This window comes from Pelodiscus sinensis, chromosome 4 (genome assembly GCF_052426305.1).
Source record: "Pelodiscus sinensis isolate ZL-2025 chromosome 4, ASM5242630v1, whole genome shotgun sequence".
NCBI classification, from domain to species: domain Eukaryota; kingdom Metazoa; phylum Chordata; order Testudines; family Trionychidae; genus Pelodiscus; species Pelodiscus sinensis.
Genome location: NC_143055.1, coordinates 87481089 through 87495709, shown reverse-complemented (window position 1 = coordinate 87495709; position 14621 = coordinate 87481089). Strand labels below are relative to the sequence as shown.

Genomic DNA, 14621 nt, shown 5'->3' with positions numbered 1-14621 from the left:
TCACCAGAGCTGCCACCGTGGCAACGTGCTTTTCTCTCCAGGAACTGGGGCGCATGTTCAAAGTGGATGTGACGGTCCAGGCACGTTCCAGGCTCCAAACGTTCCATTTGACAAGCACAGGCCTCTGCCTCCTCCCCAATTCCCTTTGTAGGGCAAAATCCAGGACATTTTTTGCCATTTAAAAAAGCCAGATGGATGGAGATTTAACAACATGATTTAAGGACATGTCTGGAAAAAAAATGTACGTATGGTAACCCTAGATTAATGTGCATTAATTTTTTCACACATTAATTCTGCCCTGCATTAATCACAGGCATTAACACACGTTAATTCACAGCCCTAAAAATAACCAATCTTGATTTAAAAATTCTCACTGATGCAGGCACCACCATGACTCTTGACCAACTGTTCCAAAGATTAATTACTCTTACTGATAAAATGTATCTATTGGACTGGGTTACATGTTTCTCTGCTCAACTGAGATGCTCATTGCCAAATAATTGTTCTTTATGTAGGTTCTTATGTAGACTGTTATCAAGTCACCTCTTACCCTTCTCTTTGTTAAGCTAACTATGTTGAATGTTAGGCTCTTGAATCTATCACTACAATATATGTTTTCTAATTTTTTCATCATTCTTATGGTTCTTCCCTATTCTATTTTATCACTATCCTAATTTATCAATAACCTTCTTGAATTGTGAATATTAAACAGGACACAGTATTACAGGAGCAATCTAGTCCTCAAGTTTTGCTTGGTTGTGCACTGAAGATTTCCCTGTTTTGCATCCGAGCATTTGCCCTTAATTTAATTAATCATTTTTGCCACAACATTACACTGGGAGGTAGTGTTCAGCTGATTGAAAAAGACCTGAGAGTTGTTGCAAACAGAAACATTGCTTCCCAGGATAGAGTTCCTCATCCTGTATTTGCATCCTACATTCTGAGTGGTTTATATCACTGAACTTCCCCTTCATTATCTATCAGTCCCTCAACGTTCATATCATGTGCAAACTTCATGGTTTCTTTCAAGTATATTATAAAAACATTAAATAGTGTAGGCCGAGGGCCAAAAACAATCACTGGAAACCCACTAGAAACACTCACAATTGATAATTTCCATTCATAATTACATTTTGAGACCTATGAGTTAGTTTTTAATCCTTTTCATGTGTGCCATATTAATTCTATATTTTTAATCACAATGTCTTGCTTTATCAAGTCAAATACCCTACAGACATCTATTATACCTACGCTATTATCTTTATCAATCAAACTTGCAACCTCATCAAAACATATTAAATTCATTTAACAGGAAGTGATTTCCATAAACTCTTTTTTATTTGGATGAATTTTATTACCCTCCTTTGTTTATATATTAATGAGTCCTGTATCAGCCCATCCATTATCTTGCCTGGTATCAATGTTAGACTGACAGGCCTTCAAATGTCCGGATCACATAATTTACCCCTTTGAAATATCAAAACATTATAACTTTCTTTCAGTATTCTAGAACTTCTCTATTATTCCAAAATGTCTTAAAATGAACATTAACAATCCAATGAACTCTTTTAACATTCTTGCAAGTCAAATTCCTAGTCTAGATTTTATTTTGATTTTACATTATAAATATGACCAAGTCATAGTCACTTTTGCATGAACTACCATTAATTAATTTTTAGTTCTGTGACCAGTTCTTCTTTATCTAAAAAGGTGAGTGAAAATAGAATTGCCTCATATTGAGTGTAACAGTTGTTGAGTTAGTAAACTGTCTTCTATATTTAGAAAGTCTAAGGATGTTTTGGTACTGACAGCGAATGACCTCCAATATCATTCAATTGAAACCCACCAAAGTAACAGTTTTTTTGTCCAACATATGATAGGCATTTAAGGAACTGATCGTTCTATTGTATGTGATATGATTTGGTGAGTTGTAGTAGACATCAACTAATATCCCAATTTGTGCTTTATCTGGTATGGCATTGATCCAGCAGCATTCAAGATAATTTTATTCTGAGTTATCAATAAATCACAAACAGATAATGCAATTTTTTATACGGAGTGCCACTCCCGCATATATTTTACCTACTTGATCCTTCCAAATAACTTACAACCTTGATTTTAACATTCCAAATACGTGACTCATTCCACCAAGTTTCAGGTATACCAAGTTGATTGAATTTTTGTTAATGAGAAATTCTAGCCCTTCTTGCTGAGGATCTCGTAGCATTAGTGTTTTAGGAAATTAAATAATTTCTTCCCTTCATGTCCTCTGGTTCCTTGATTCATTTTGTTCTAGGAATATAAATTTTATTCTGAATGGGTGTTGATTATTCCCTCTTTTAACCCTTCTCCTGTATTATTTATATTATTCCCTCCTGACTCATCTAGCCCATCTGCCCCAGGAACATTGGGTTCCATTTTTATGAGGTAAAGGTCATCCAAACTACACAGCCCTATTCCCATTGAAGGTGTATTAGTGTTTCACAAAATCAAAATTCTATACCACTTACCTAACCAGCAGTTCAAGTTTGCCTTCTTCTCAGGGAAAATCATGTAGACATACAGGATGACCTGGCAAGTACTTCTAACTTGAATGATCTCATTTATACATGTCATGTATGCTTAGCAGCTCTTTAAAATTAAGCCATAGCAAAAGCACAGACAGCTATGTTTAAGAGGAAGTAGCCTAACTGCAGACTACATGTATTGGATTTTTTTTGCTGGTAAGGAGTGTATTAGGAAATGTGTTATGAAACATGATAAAGTAGGATAAGCAGTAAAATTTGTAAGAGTAAAAATCCTCATCTGAATCGCTAGCTCTTAAGCAACACACCAAATTTGGTGTAAGGGAAAAAATTTTTTTGCATCTACTTACAAGATCCTCAGCTAATTCGCTAGCCCTTAAGAGAAAACAATTTTTTGCATCTCAAATTAACCACAGAACTAAATAAACAATGAGACATCAGGCCATAAATACCCTGCTGTAACGACTGCGAGTACCTCATCATATACAACTCATTCTGGAAACTTAACTCACGTGCTGCTCTCTGACAACAAGAGGAAGGAGGTCCAAGAGCTGTCAGTGCCCAATGAGGACCTCAGTCATCTCGAGGGCAATTCTCAGTAACACATCCCTATTACTGATAAAATCACTTCTCCAATGGTTTATATATCTCTAACATATCCTGCCTTTGTAATGGCTTTTCATGCTGAAATAGGAGCTGCTCCCTCCTCCCTGAAGGCACAGATGAGGCCCCTACTAGTAAGCTAAAGATAATGGTAGGCCTAAGCCTCCTTCCTCCTATGGCCTCCGTTGTTTGGTAGGGCATTCAAAGGTACCTCATGAGAAATGATTTGGTACCTAATTCCAAACCTGGCCAGGGATCACAAGCAGAGGCTGGCACCTTGGCAGGATAGACACTGGTTCAATTTCCTTCTTCCTACCTGAGGAGAAAGGATTTGAATAGGGGTCTGTATTCTCTCATGTGTGAGTCCCAGTAAGGGATCTAAGAGATAGACTAAGGTGGATTGTGCCTTTTAGCATCTTAAAGTTGTGTCATTGTTATTAAGTAGCAATTAGGCAAAGTCTAATTGCTGAATCCTTTTGTAGGTCAGTGGTCTGGGCACTTTGTCAGATGCATGTAGTGGAAATTTCCAGAGGCGGGTCTATAAGGTGTCACAGGACTCCTCGCCACTTCTTTTATTATGTTCTTTTTAATTCTCAGCTGTTATTTTTTGACTTTGTTATTCATTAAGTGGCAACATCAATAAAGTTAGGCTAATTGATTAAGACAAAAATTGGTATTTGGTCTAAATTATTGACGACTTCCCAGGTAAGCAAGGGGCCAGACCAGAATTCTGGACAGTCCTAGCGAACCCAAAGAAGGGGGTGGTTTGCTTAATCGCGACCACTCATGGCAATACATGTTCACATTCAAATTCAACATGAGTGTTTGAACAGATAAAAGCTCTTCCCCATACCTATATGCAAACAAAAGCAGTTGGACTAATATTTATGAAAAATTGTACAAAATGAAGGTATGACCACGGACATAGTGAACCAGAAAGAGGGCTTAATTTTAATGTATCTGAATATATATTTCTACTCTTCACTGAACTCTAGTTAAAACATTTTTCTATATGATTTGATGTGAGGTTAGGTGTAGAGGAGACACTTTATTTTTTCCTTCACTTTGGATAAGGTCATAGAAGAAACATCTGACAAGTGTCTGAAAACACCTTACAGGGATGCATGTGAGAAGTATCTCTGTAGCATGCTAACATGCATTAACCCCATATGCTTTAAGAGACTGTAGGTGCTTTTTATGTAATATTAAACTTAGTCATACACTAAAAGTACAAGCTTACAGTCAAGTTAATCCACACAGGGGGATGCTAATGGCATGGTGTTATCATGTGATAATACTGCTATTACCCACTTCATATCATTCACACATAACAGTGGCATGAGACTAAAATCTTCAGGGGAGTCAGTTTTTCATTTCTAGGGTGTCATTTTTGTTTTATGTGATTAAGAATTCATGAAGCACTTATTGAAACTAATAAACTGATTGCAAGCCAGAAAAGTGAATTGATTAATAAGAAATGTAAAGTGGAATAGTGATGAGCTCATTTCCATTGTAAATAATGTAAAATAAATCAAATAAATGTTGGCTCTCTGGGGGGCAAATGAAATAGGCTCAACACCAAATCAGTCTCAACATGATTGAGTTAAAAAGAGATTTAAAAGGGACACCGCAAATATGGCTTCTGATTTCTCATAAGTCAGGTAAGCATTTTTTACAAAATAAAAATGAAAAGTTCAGCAGTCTTGTGCCCAATTTGTATTTCAATGTATACTGATGTACATTGACAATCTACACTAGTGTAAGATGAGTTAAAGGCCTGCTGCCTTTAAAATAAGCAGTCGATCCAAGAAGCACAAAAATTCATAAATGTTTGGATAGGCCTATATTTGCAGGATTGAGTCCCATAATGCAGAACGATGCTCCATCTTGTCTGCTTCAAGATTCTTTTGGAAGGATATTTCATTCTTATGTAACCATAGTTTTGGGGTCAACATGCCCTTAAACACGGGTGGTATGAGAGGTCATAAGTGGAATTAAGCCTGATAAAATTTTCATTGACACAGTTTGTCCCACTCAACCAAATGAGAAGCATAAAAATTAGTATCAGTGGCTTCTTGAGGTATCCCTCTGTCAGCAGAGGCATGCAGATTAGTCAGGTTGACATTGCAAATGAAGCAGGGATTTAAATATCCTGTGCCTAATTTGCATAAAAATGGCTGCTGCATTTTGCTGACTCAGAACTTTATCTGCAAAAAGTGGCAGTCTAGAGGAGGATTTGTTGAGAAAGAAAGCCTTTTTCAACAGATCCCTTATGCTTCCCTGTCTCCCAGCACCACGGATGCAGGCGCCTCAGCATCCCTGGGGGGATGGGGAGGGATTGGAGGGTGTTGAGGGGGTGGAGGAAGTGGAGGGAGAAGCAGGAGGGCAAGAAAGAGGAGGAGGAGGAGCGATAGCTGGGGAGGCAGCAGGGGCTAGAGTGGCAGGAGGCAGCACGCTCTGCACCAGGGTCTGCAGGTGTTGGCAGATGGCACGGCCCTGGGTAAGCTGCTCCTGTCGGAGCTCCAGGTCTTCTTGCACCCAGTGCTGGAGGGTGCAGTGAAGGGCTCGCAGTGCCCCCAAGTGCTGCTGTCGGTAGCCCTCCACTGCACTGGTGATCCTGAGGAGCCCTCGGGATTGGGAGCATGTCCCGGGTGGAGTGCTGCACCCTGCGCACGCAGCTGGTGCGGCTGTGGAGAAACAAGAGAAGTGGTCAGTTATCCCTGGGGACACAGTGGGTGAAGTCCAGCCCCCTTCTGCAAGGTGAGGATGACCATTCCCTGCACCATCAGAGCCAATGTGCTTGCACACAGGCCATGTTCAGAATGTCCTGCTATCCCTGGGAGTGGGAGCTGCCCTGAGACCACACTCATGCCCCATGGTCTCCGCACTGAACCAGGAAGGCACTCTCCTTCTCTGGCCCCTGGCAGGCTCCTGGGAGCTGGGGGACTGGGCCCAGGGAGCAGTGGAGAGCTGGCTGGCACTGGCTGCCTGGCTCATGGTGGGGCCACTGGGTCAGGGGCAGCGACTGCTGGCTTTGTGCTGGCAGGCTTGCAGCTGGCACAGGCACTGTGGCCAGAGTTTACCCCTTTAAGGGCTCCAGGGCTGGAGGAGAGGAGAGGAGTTTTCCTGGTTTGTCCCAGAGTGGCCACCAGGGCAAACTGGGAAGAGCTGGAGGCCCCCTATTTCAAAATAAGCATCTACACAGAACTTATTTTGAATTAGCTATTTCGAATTTGGCGTTATTCCTTGTAGAATGAGGTTTACCAGATTCGAAATAAGCATGCTGCTATTTCGAATTCATTTTGAAATAGTGGTTTGGCTGTGTAGATGCTAGGAACGTTTTTTCGAAATAACTTTGCTGTGTAGACATAGTCTTAGAAAAGAGGATAAGCTTTGTTGCTCGGAAGCCCCTATATCAGTATCACTGAAGAGGAAGTTGAGTTGCACAGAGTTATCTTTTTAGACGATATGCACAAAAATGATGCTCTGAAGAAGAAACTGGAGAATTCTTTAAAAAATCAGAACTGAAACTTAAAGCAGTTGCAAACTGGAAAAGTACTTATAAAAGAATAGCACAGGGATAATAGAACCATAAAAGATGTCTAAATATGCAAAGATTCAAGGTACAATCCATTGTAAATGTAGATGAAGGAAAATAAAAATGTTTTGAAAATTCACTTGCAACCCTCATTCCTGATAAACTGGAGCATAACTGTGTCAAAACATGGACAGCTCACACTGGAGTGAACATGCTCACAATAGAAAGATCTTCCTCAGGTGAACAGGAATACTCAATTCAGTACAATTAAGATTCTATGTCAGCTTGAAACAGGTGGAAAAAGGACAGGTAGTTCTTTGTGTAAGGTAAAGATCTTGCTTGGGAATGGCTCTGAAAAAAAAGAGTGTTTTTAGGTGTTGGAAGGGCTTTTTTGCAACTCAGTGACCTGCTGGCCTGGCTGCTGTCATTGATTTAAAACTCACCAAAATTATCAGGATAACAGTTTGTCTGAAATTTGCTGAGCTCCTCCTCGTCCAACAGCCACCAGAAATTGGGAACAGTATGTATCGCTGGTTTGTGAAGTACAGTTAAACTCCATTTGTCCGGCATCCAATGCTCCGGGACTCCTGATGGTCCGGCACCATCAGGAACCCGGAAGTGCTGGGGCAGCCGGACAGGCTTCCCCCATTCAGCTGCTGCTGAAACTGACCAACAGCTGAATCGGGGAAGCCGGGAGCAGAACAGCTGGGGTGCTGCCGGGTTGGTTCATAACGCTTCCCCTCAGGGCTGTGGGACCAACCTGGCAGCACCCCAGCTGCTCTTGGGGATGCCTGGGGCAGAGCAGCTGGGGTCCTGCTGGGTTGGTCCCGCAGCCCCGAGGGGCAGCATTACGGGACCAACCAGGCAGTACCCCAGCTGCTCTGTCCCAGGCATCCCCAAGAGCAGCTGGGGTGCTGCTGGGTTGGTCCCGCAGCCCCGAGGGGCAGCACTCTGGGATCAACCGGGCAGTACCCCAGCTGCTCTGTCCCAGGCGTCCCCAAGAGCAGCTGGAGTGCTGCTGGGTTGGTGCTGTAGCGCCACCCCTTGGCGCTGTGGGACCAACCCGGCAGCACCCCAGCAGCTCTATTGCAGGCGTCCCCGATTCAGCTGCTGCTGAAACTGACCTGCAGCAGCTGAATCAGGGACGCCTGGGGCAGAGCCGGACTATCGTAAGGGGGGGCTATGAGGGGTCTGGGGTGGCATCCCCTCCCACCCCACTCCAGACCCCTCATAGCCCCCCCTTCTGATAGTCCGGCATATCTGATAATCCGGCACCCCCTGGGTCCTAAAGGTGCCGGATTATCGGAAGTTTACTATACAATATATTTCTATTTTGTTTCCCCACAATGGGCTCTAGGTTTAAAAAATTTTATAAACTTGATTGATTTTATATCCATGTCTTCTGTCTTTAAGTTCAATATTTGTTTCCACTTCTTTAAATAAAACATCATTGTATCATGTGGGTTCATTTTTCTTTTTGCTGAGATTGTGTTAATGGTAGAAAGGATTTGCACTATACCCGAGGCAAAAACTTTATTTCCTACAGTGAATGATCCAGTTGGATTGTGTGCAACTTCATGTGACTTTATTACATGACACTACAATAGAAAACCAGGAAGGCAAATAAATCTTGCCTTCTGTTTCAGATTACCTGGAGACAACAGAGAAAAATAAGTACATTAATTACTGAAGAAAGTGATCTGCAAAAATCACAAAAGATCAAGGAAGACTGATGGTGAAATGATTCAAAATCATAGGAACTTCTTGAAGAGTAGAATACCATAATGCCATTCCCAATAATAAAAGACCTTAAATGCTTAAATGGTCTCTCAAAATAAGTATTCATTATTTATGCTAAACAATCGGTTCCCTCTTTTATTTAGCTGTGACATAACGAGTAAGTTACTCCAAGCTGAAGAAAAGCTCTGTCTAAGCTTCAAAGCTTGTCTCTCTCACCAACAGAAGTTGGTCTAATAAAATATATTACTTTATTCACCTCATCTCTTGCTTGTTTGCCTTTTTGGAAAGGGGGACAAAAGACAGATTACCTTTTGATCTATTGATTGATGAGTACCTGTTCTGTTCATTTCTTCTAAAGCACCCAACATTGGCCACTATCAGATGACAAGATACTAGGCTAGATGGACCTTTGGTATGGCCGTTCTTCTGTATTTGAGAACAAACGTGTGAGGTCATATTTATTATCTGTTGATGGGTTTCTAAAACATTCAGGAAGGTGAGGTAATGATGTCTCTCTTTCATGGCTCCTTTGATGCTGTAAACTCAGAAGAGCGACACTGCTGGAAGTTATTGTAAGGCAGAGCTACACTATCAAGCCCGTTATTTCAAAATAAGGGGCTGGTTATTTTGAAATAACAACTCCTGCTTTCCATGAGGAAAAACACTTATTTAGAAATAGTTATTTCAGGAGTTATTATTTCAAAATAAGTTATTGCAAAATAATTTCCTAGTGTAGACATGCCCTTAGTATGCAGAGAGGCCTGCTAGTATCCTGTTCTAAGAGAAGAGCAATAATTCTGTACTGTAGCTTTTCTTTGGATTTGCTTTTAAACACATTACAAAGGTGCATATATGTAAGAACTCTGAAAAAGCAATTTGGTCTCTGTTTGGTGTTGGGATAGAAACTGAAAAATCAGTCTGAATCCCAGTCCAAAGTTAACTAATCATACTTTTGATCCAAATCAGGACTTCATTGTTTCAGAGGGATTTTAACTTAAATCATTTAAACACATCTTTCCTTTAATTTAATTATCTGCTGATAATAGTCACCTTCTCTCCTATGAATTATTTCAATAATCTATTCCTCATATTTCAATAATAATTCCTCTATTCAAACAGAACTTGACATACTTCTCTCTGGAAACCATCAACCATTGTTCCTGAAATGATCAAAGGTTTCAGTACAGTGTAACACCACAGGTGTTAAGGATGTAGCCTCTATATTGTTCCAGCCTCTTGAAGTACATGACCAAATGGACTGTCTTTTACTCCATATAATAGACTGCATGTCTACCAACAATCAATTTCAATTAGCTGGCAGAAAAAGTGATAAAATGACAAGAAATAACCTAATGTTCCCAGTAAGTCAGCCACTGAATTCTGAAAAAAAAAAAGGAAAGAATCCTAATGAAATGGACTAAAATGAATGTACAAAATGTACTTTGTTAAAAACATGGGAAAGGTTAAATAAAATTCTGGCTATCAGAAAGGCTTTAGAATATCATGTCACACACAAAACAATTCCAAAACAATGCTCATTTTTCCTAGCGGTAGATGCATTTAATTAACAGTAATTGTGTCATGTCTAACAGCTCTGGCCTATTTTAATCTATTAGGGTATGTCTACACTTGCCCCCTACTTTGAATTAGGGATGCAAATGCAGACATTTGAAATTGCTAATGAAGAAAGGATTTAAATATCCCACGCTTCATTAGCATGATCTCGCCGGCTTGTTACTCCGAATACCAGCTGTTTCGAAAGTGAAAGTGCGCGCTGGGATGCGTTAGTTCGAACCAAACCCCTTGGTCAGGCTTTTAATACCTTGAAAGATTTGAGCCTAAAAGCCTTATTTATGCAACTTCCTGACTGAGCTGTACATTTACCTCAATTGGTAGATGTTTGGCCCCAGGTCCTCAAAGGTATTTAGGCTCCTGACTTCCATTAAAAATTAAGGGAAGTTAGAAGTCAAAGGGCTTATAAACAATTAAAATATTACAGTGACATAGTGGCACCACAGCTGTGCTTCAATGTAGACACTAACTGGGCCAACAGGATTCTCATTTCAGCATAGTTAATCCATCTCCCTGAGAGGTAGTTAGGTCAATGAAAGAATTGTTCATATCCCTGACTGATGTAGTCAAATGGACCTATTTTTTCTTGTGTAAACCAGGCCTAGATAACTTTAAGGGTCTGGGCCTTGTTCTTCAGTGCTTTAGGTATATGCCTCCTGATGATCCACAGAAGATATAATGGGCACAGTGCTGACTATACAGATTTATAAAAGCAATATGTCTGCCGCCTGCTATCCTTAACATAAAATATGCCATATGTAACTACAGAAATCTGACATCTGAAATTATCAAGGATATGCTTTTCTGCAAGGTAGCTTCAGGGGGTAAGATTTGTCTAATCAGGCTTGGGAAAAACTGTACAAAGTGAAACTTTCATTATTTCATTCGTTCTATAATCCAAGGACCTAGTAGTCCAGCATCCTATGGTTTCCACTCCTTTGTAAGCTTGGATAATAAATCCACAAATACTTCTGCTCATCAAATAAAATCTTTAGCACCAGACAGATACTATGCTTGATTTCAATTTCTAGTTAACTATGTTATTGTGCAGTCTCAGCCTTCCCATTCCTTGAATGCCATCATTTCACAGTTCTCTCTGAAAAACAGAGACATATTTTCCTTTTGTTGCTAATTTCCTGCATAGCTTCCACCCCCAAACTCCCCACGTTGTTTTATGTGCAAAATGAAGAGTGAGAATAAAATCCAAGTGTTCTTGCAATTAATGTATTTTAATACTATTTTCTAAGAATTTATGGATGTAATGTGCATTCAATATGAGTAAAAGATAAAGGAAAAGGGGCTAATATTAATAAACTATGCATTTTAGAACTTATGGTCAAGGACATTTGTGGTACATTTTTCAATAATGATCATTATGTTGTAATATGTGGTTACTAGGATACCAGTGGCATTCACCTGTTCTATTTTGTATATTCATTCAAAACTAAATTTAAATGTAGGTCCTCAAAGCTATAACTAGCTCTGCACAGGGACAGGGTTTCACTGCTGCAGAGCTAGTTATAGAATCATGATCTATGTCAATAAATAGGAAAATGTATTAAATTTGCATAGAACTTGAAACCTTTAAATCACTGGGACTGGACATGAGTTTATGTTCCTAGTCCTTTAGGACAGGGATCTGTCCTCTTCCCCGATAACTGTACAGTGCCTAGCACATTTTGATATTAGAATGTCAACAGGAGTAATTTAAAGTAAGTTTTAGGTTGTATTTGGTTTTAAGGAAAAACGTCTATATTTACTTCATCTTTTATCCAAATCAGCAAATTAAATCAGTTTAAATTAGGGATGCAATTAAGAATTTACAAAAACACTGTATTACTGGCTATAATTATATGTTGGGTATCTCAATGAAACTGACAATCTCATTCCTATTCTCCATGTAGATTGGCAAATTCTCCAAAATTTGGAGAATATAAACTTTAGGTGAACCCCTTTACACTTTTAAATGTACCATAAATCTTGCCAAATGTTGGATCTGAGGATGACACTTGTAAATCCATCTTCCATGGACCTCATTGAAAGCCTGGGCATAGTGTAAACTGGTTTGAATGAATACTTCCCTGATAGTTGGCAGGGAGTGGGAGACTTTGGGTGTGTTTATGTCAATACAGTAGACACTGCTGTATCTGCTGAATATGTAAGCAGAACGGGAGCAAAGTAATACATTTTGGCTGCAATTGGAGTATAAATTGCCTTAGTTCTGTATGAAGGGGTAGTGAAATATGGTTACCAATTATGTTATTATTGTTAGAATACAGGAAAGCAGGACTATGTGTAACCTGTCCCAAAAAGGAGGGAGGGGAGCGAGGGAGGCAATCTTAGTTGAAAGAATCTTTTTAAGCCAGGGGTTCAAATGTTAGAGGGGTAGGGAGAGGTGTCTTACCATGTAGGCTACAAACCCTTCCCAAGTGTCCTTCTTGGATTAGTTTAACCTCTTCTCCTCTCCTGGTGAAAGAGCTAAATAGGTTTCATTAGGAGCCTCTTTGTTATGTTAAATACTCAGTCATAGCCGGGCTCTGTTCTGGTAGGACTGTGTCTGTAGCCCGTATGCAAAGAGCTGAAAATTACTAAGGGTATGTCTACACTGCCACCCTAGTTCGAACTACGATGGCTAATGTAGGCATTCAAAGTTGCAAATGAAGCCTGGGATTTAAATATCCCGGGCTTCATTTGAATCTTGCCGGGCGCCACCATTTTTAAATCCCCCTTAGGGCGGACTCTGTGCCCGTGGCTACAAGCGGCACGGAGTAGGTAGTTTGAATTAGGCTCTCTAATTCAAACTACCGTTACTCCTCGTGGAACGAGGTGTACCGGTAGTTCGAATTGGAGAGCCTAATTCGAACTACCTACTCTGTGCCACGTGTAACCGTGGGCACGGAGTCTGCACTAAGGGGGATTTAAAAATGGCAGCGCCCGGCAAGATGCAAATGAAGCCCGGGATATTTAAATCCCGGGCTTCATTTGCAACTTCGAATGCCTACATTAGCCACCCTAGTTCAAACTAGGGTGGCAGTGTAGACATACCCTAAGAGAGTTTTGTGTAGTGGTCACAGCAGAGAGGCTGGTGGCAGCAGAATATGACTGACAAACAGCAGTGAACAAATGGCTAGAGAAGTGCACAAATGGCCAGCAGGGTAGCGGGTGAAGAGGTGCAGCAAGAGCAGAGAGCAAGTGGCCAGCAGGAGCGACTGGTGACATAGTAGCTGCAAAGGAGAGTGCCTGAGTAGAGGAGTGAGTAAGATGCCTCTTTACATCCTTTTCATGAGGGTGTGGGAGGTGGACTCCACAGAGGTATCTCTGTTTGCACGGACAAGTACAGCAACTGTGAGTGGGGTGCAGCGAAGGGTCAGACATATGAAAGTGACATTTGGGTTGCTGGACATAAGACTGTTAGGGGAAAAGGAATCTGCCCAACCTACTTGTAGTGTGTCTTTTACTCATTGTTTATGCTTATGAACTTTGTGTCATTTTCCCAAATTGATGTCAAATTGCTTCCCTCCCTTTTATTATTATTTATTTTATTTCTTTCTGTGCTCCAAGTCTGTCCTTGTGAGTGGGGAAGTATTGCCTCTCAGAGGTGTCCGGGAGTGAGGTATAAATTTCCCAGGCTGCTGGGAAGGGACTCGTGTCATTTCTCTGTTCTATCAATTGAAAGGAACTTCTAGATATTGAACCCGACCCTAGTTACTGCTGGCTCCCTCTGGCAGAGGGGGATACCATAGGCAAAGTCTGAGTGTGGGAGAGGTATGTCAGGGTTGGGCCCCATCAAACAAAACTTGAGATTTTGGGAAGTGCTCAGGTGCATAGGTAGGTGGGAATAGGTTGTTCTTAGATACACCTCAGAACTGCTCGTGTTACACAGGAGGCTGCAGAGTCGCCCAGAAATGGGAGGGCACAAAGGTAGTTTATTGCCACCCAGGCTTCCCCTTTCCTGGGTTGTAAATTATGGTTGTTGCTTGAAGGATCCATCTACACTTATGACTAGATATGATTACATGTGCGTTGTTGTGCCATAAGCCCCCTCTTGTCCACGTGTGAAACCCTGAAGCATATTAATGAAGGACAGTTCAGTATGTGAAACTACTATGCATGAAGGGCATGGGTATGTACATTCCTCTGCTATACTTAGGCCTTCTACCCATTGTACAGTGCACAGGGACAAAGGGTTTGTGTCAGGTCATGAATTTTGATAGCCCTCCAGGACCATTAACCCAATTTATCCTTTTTCTGCCTTTGAGAGCAGCACTCTCATCTCTAAAGCACACACAGATGCTGATCAATAAGAATATGCCATCCCCAAATCTTAGCAAAGATCAGCAGGAACATTCTCTGTAGCGGGAGATTTTCCAGAGACTGGAGGAGTATTCCATTCATTCAGTGCTGACCCAGTGCTGACACTGTTGGAGTTCTTTACTCTTTGGGGACAGGAAATAGGTGCATCATGCAGTCACCCCTTTAAAAACAGAAACTGTAAAGAACAGGATTGGAGAGGATGGTGGCTTGTGTGTTAGTCAGCCTACATCCAGGAGGGAAGAGGCTGTCCAAGGAAAGTCAGAGCAGACCATTCCACCTGTGACTCTCTTAAAAGTCTAGTACCATTCTAATTCCTAGGGTGTATACTC

At 41.0% G+C, this 14621-nt stretch overlaps 1 long non-coding RNA gene across 1 annotated transcript in view; it reads left to right on the top strand.

The window, feature by feature from the left end:
* Positions 1 to 8629, top strand: part of LOC142829430 (uncharacterized) — a 50617-nt gene extending 41988 nt beyond the window's left edge. Inside the window, exon 3 of the long non-coding RNA XR_012903834.2 lies at positions 8313 to 8629. This is a non-coding gene — a long non-coding RNA (uncharacterized LOC142829430). The remainder of the gene's footprint in view (positions 1 to 8312) is intronic.
* The last annotated feature ends 5992 nt before the right edge of the window (positions 8630 to 14621 follow it).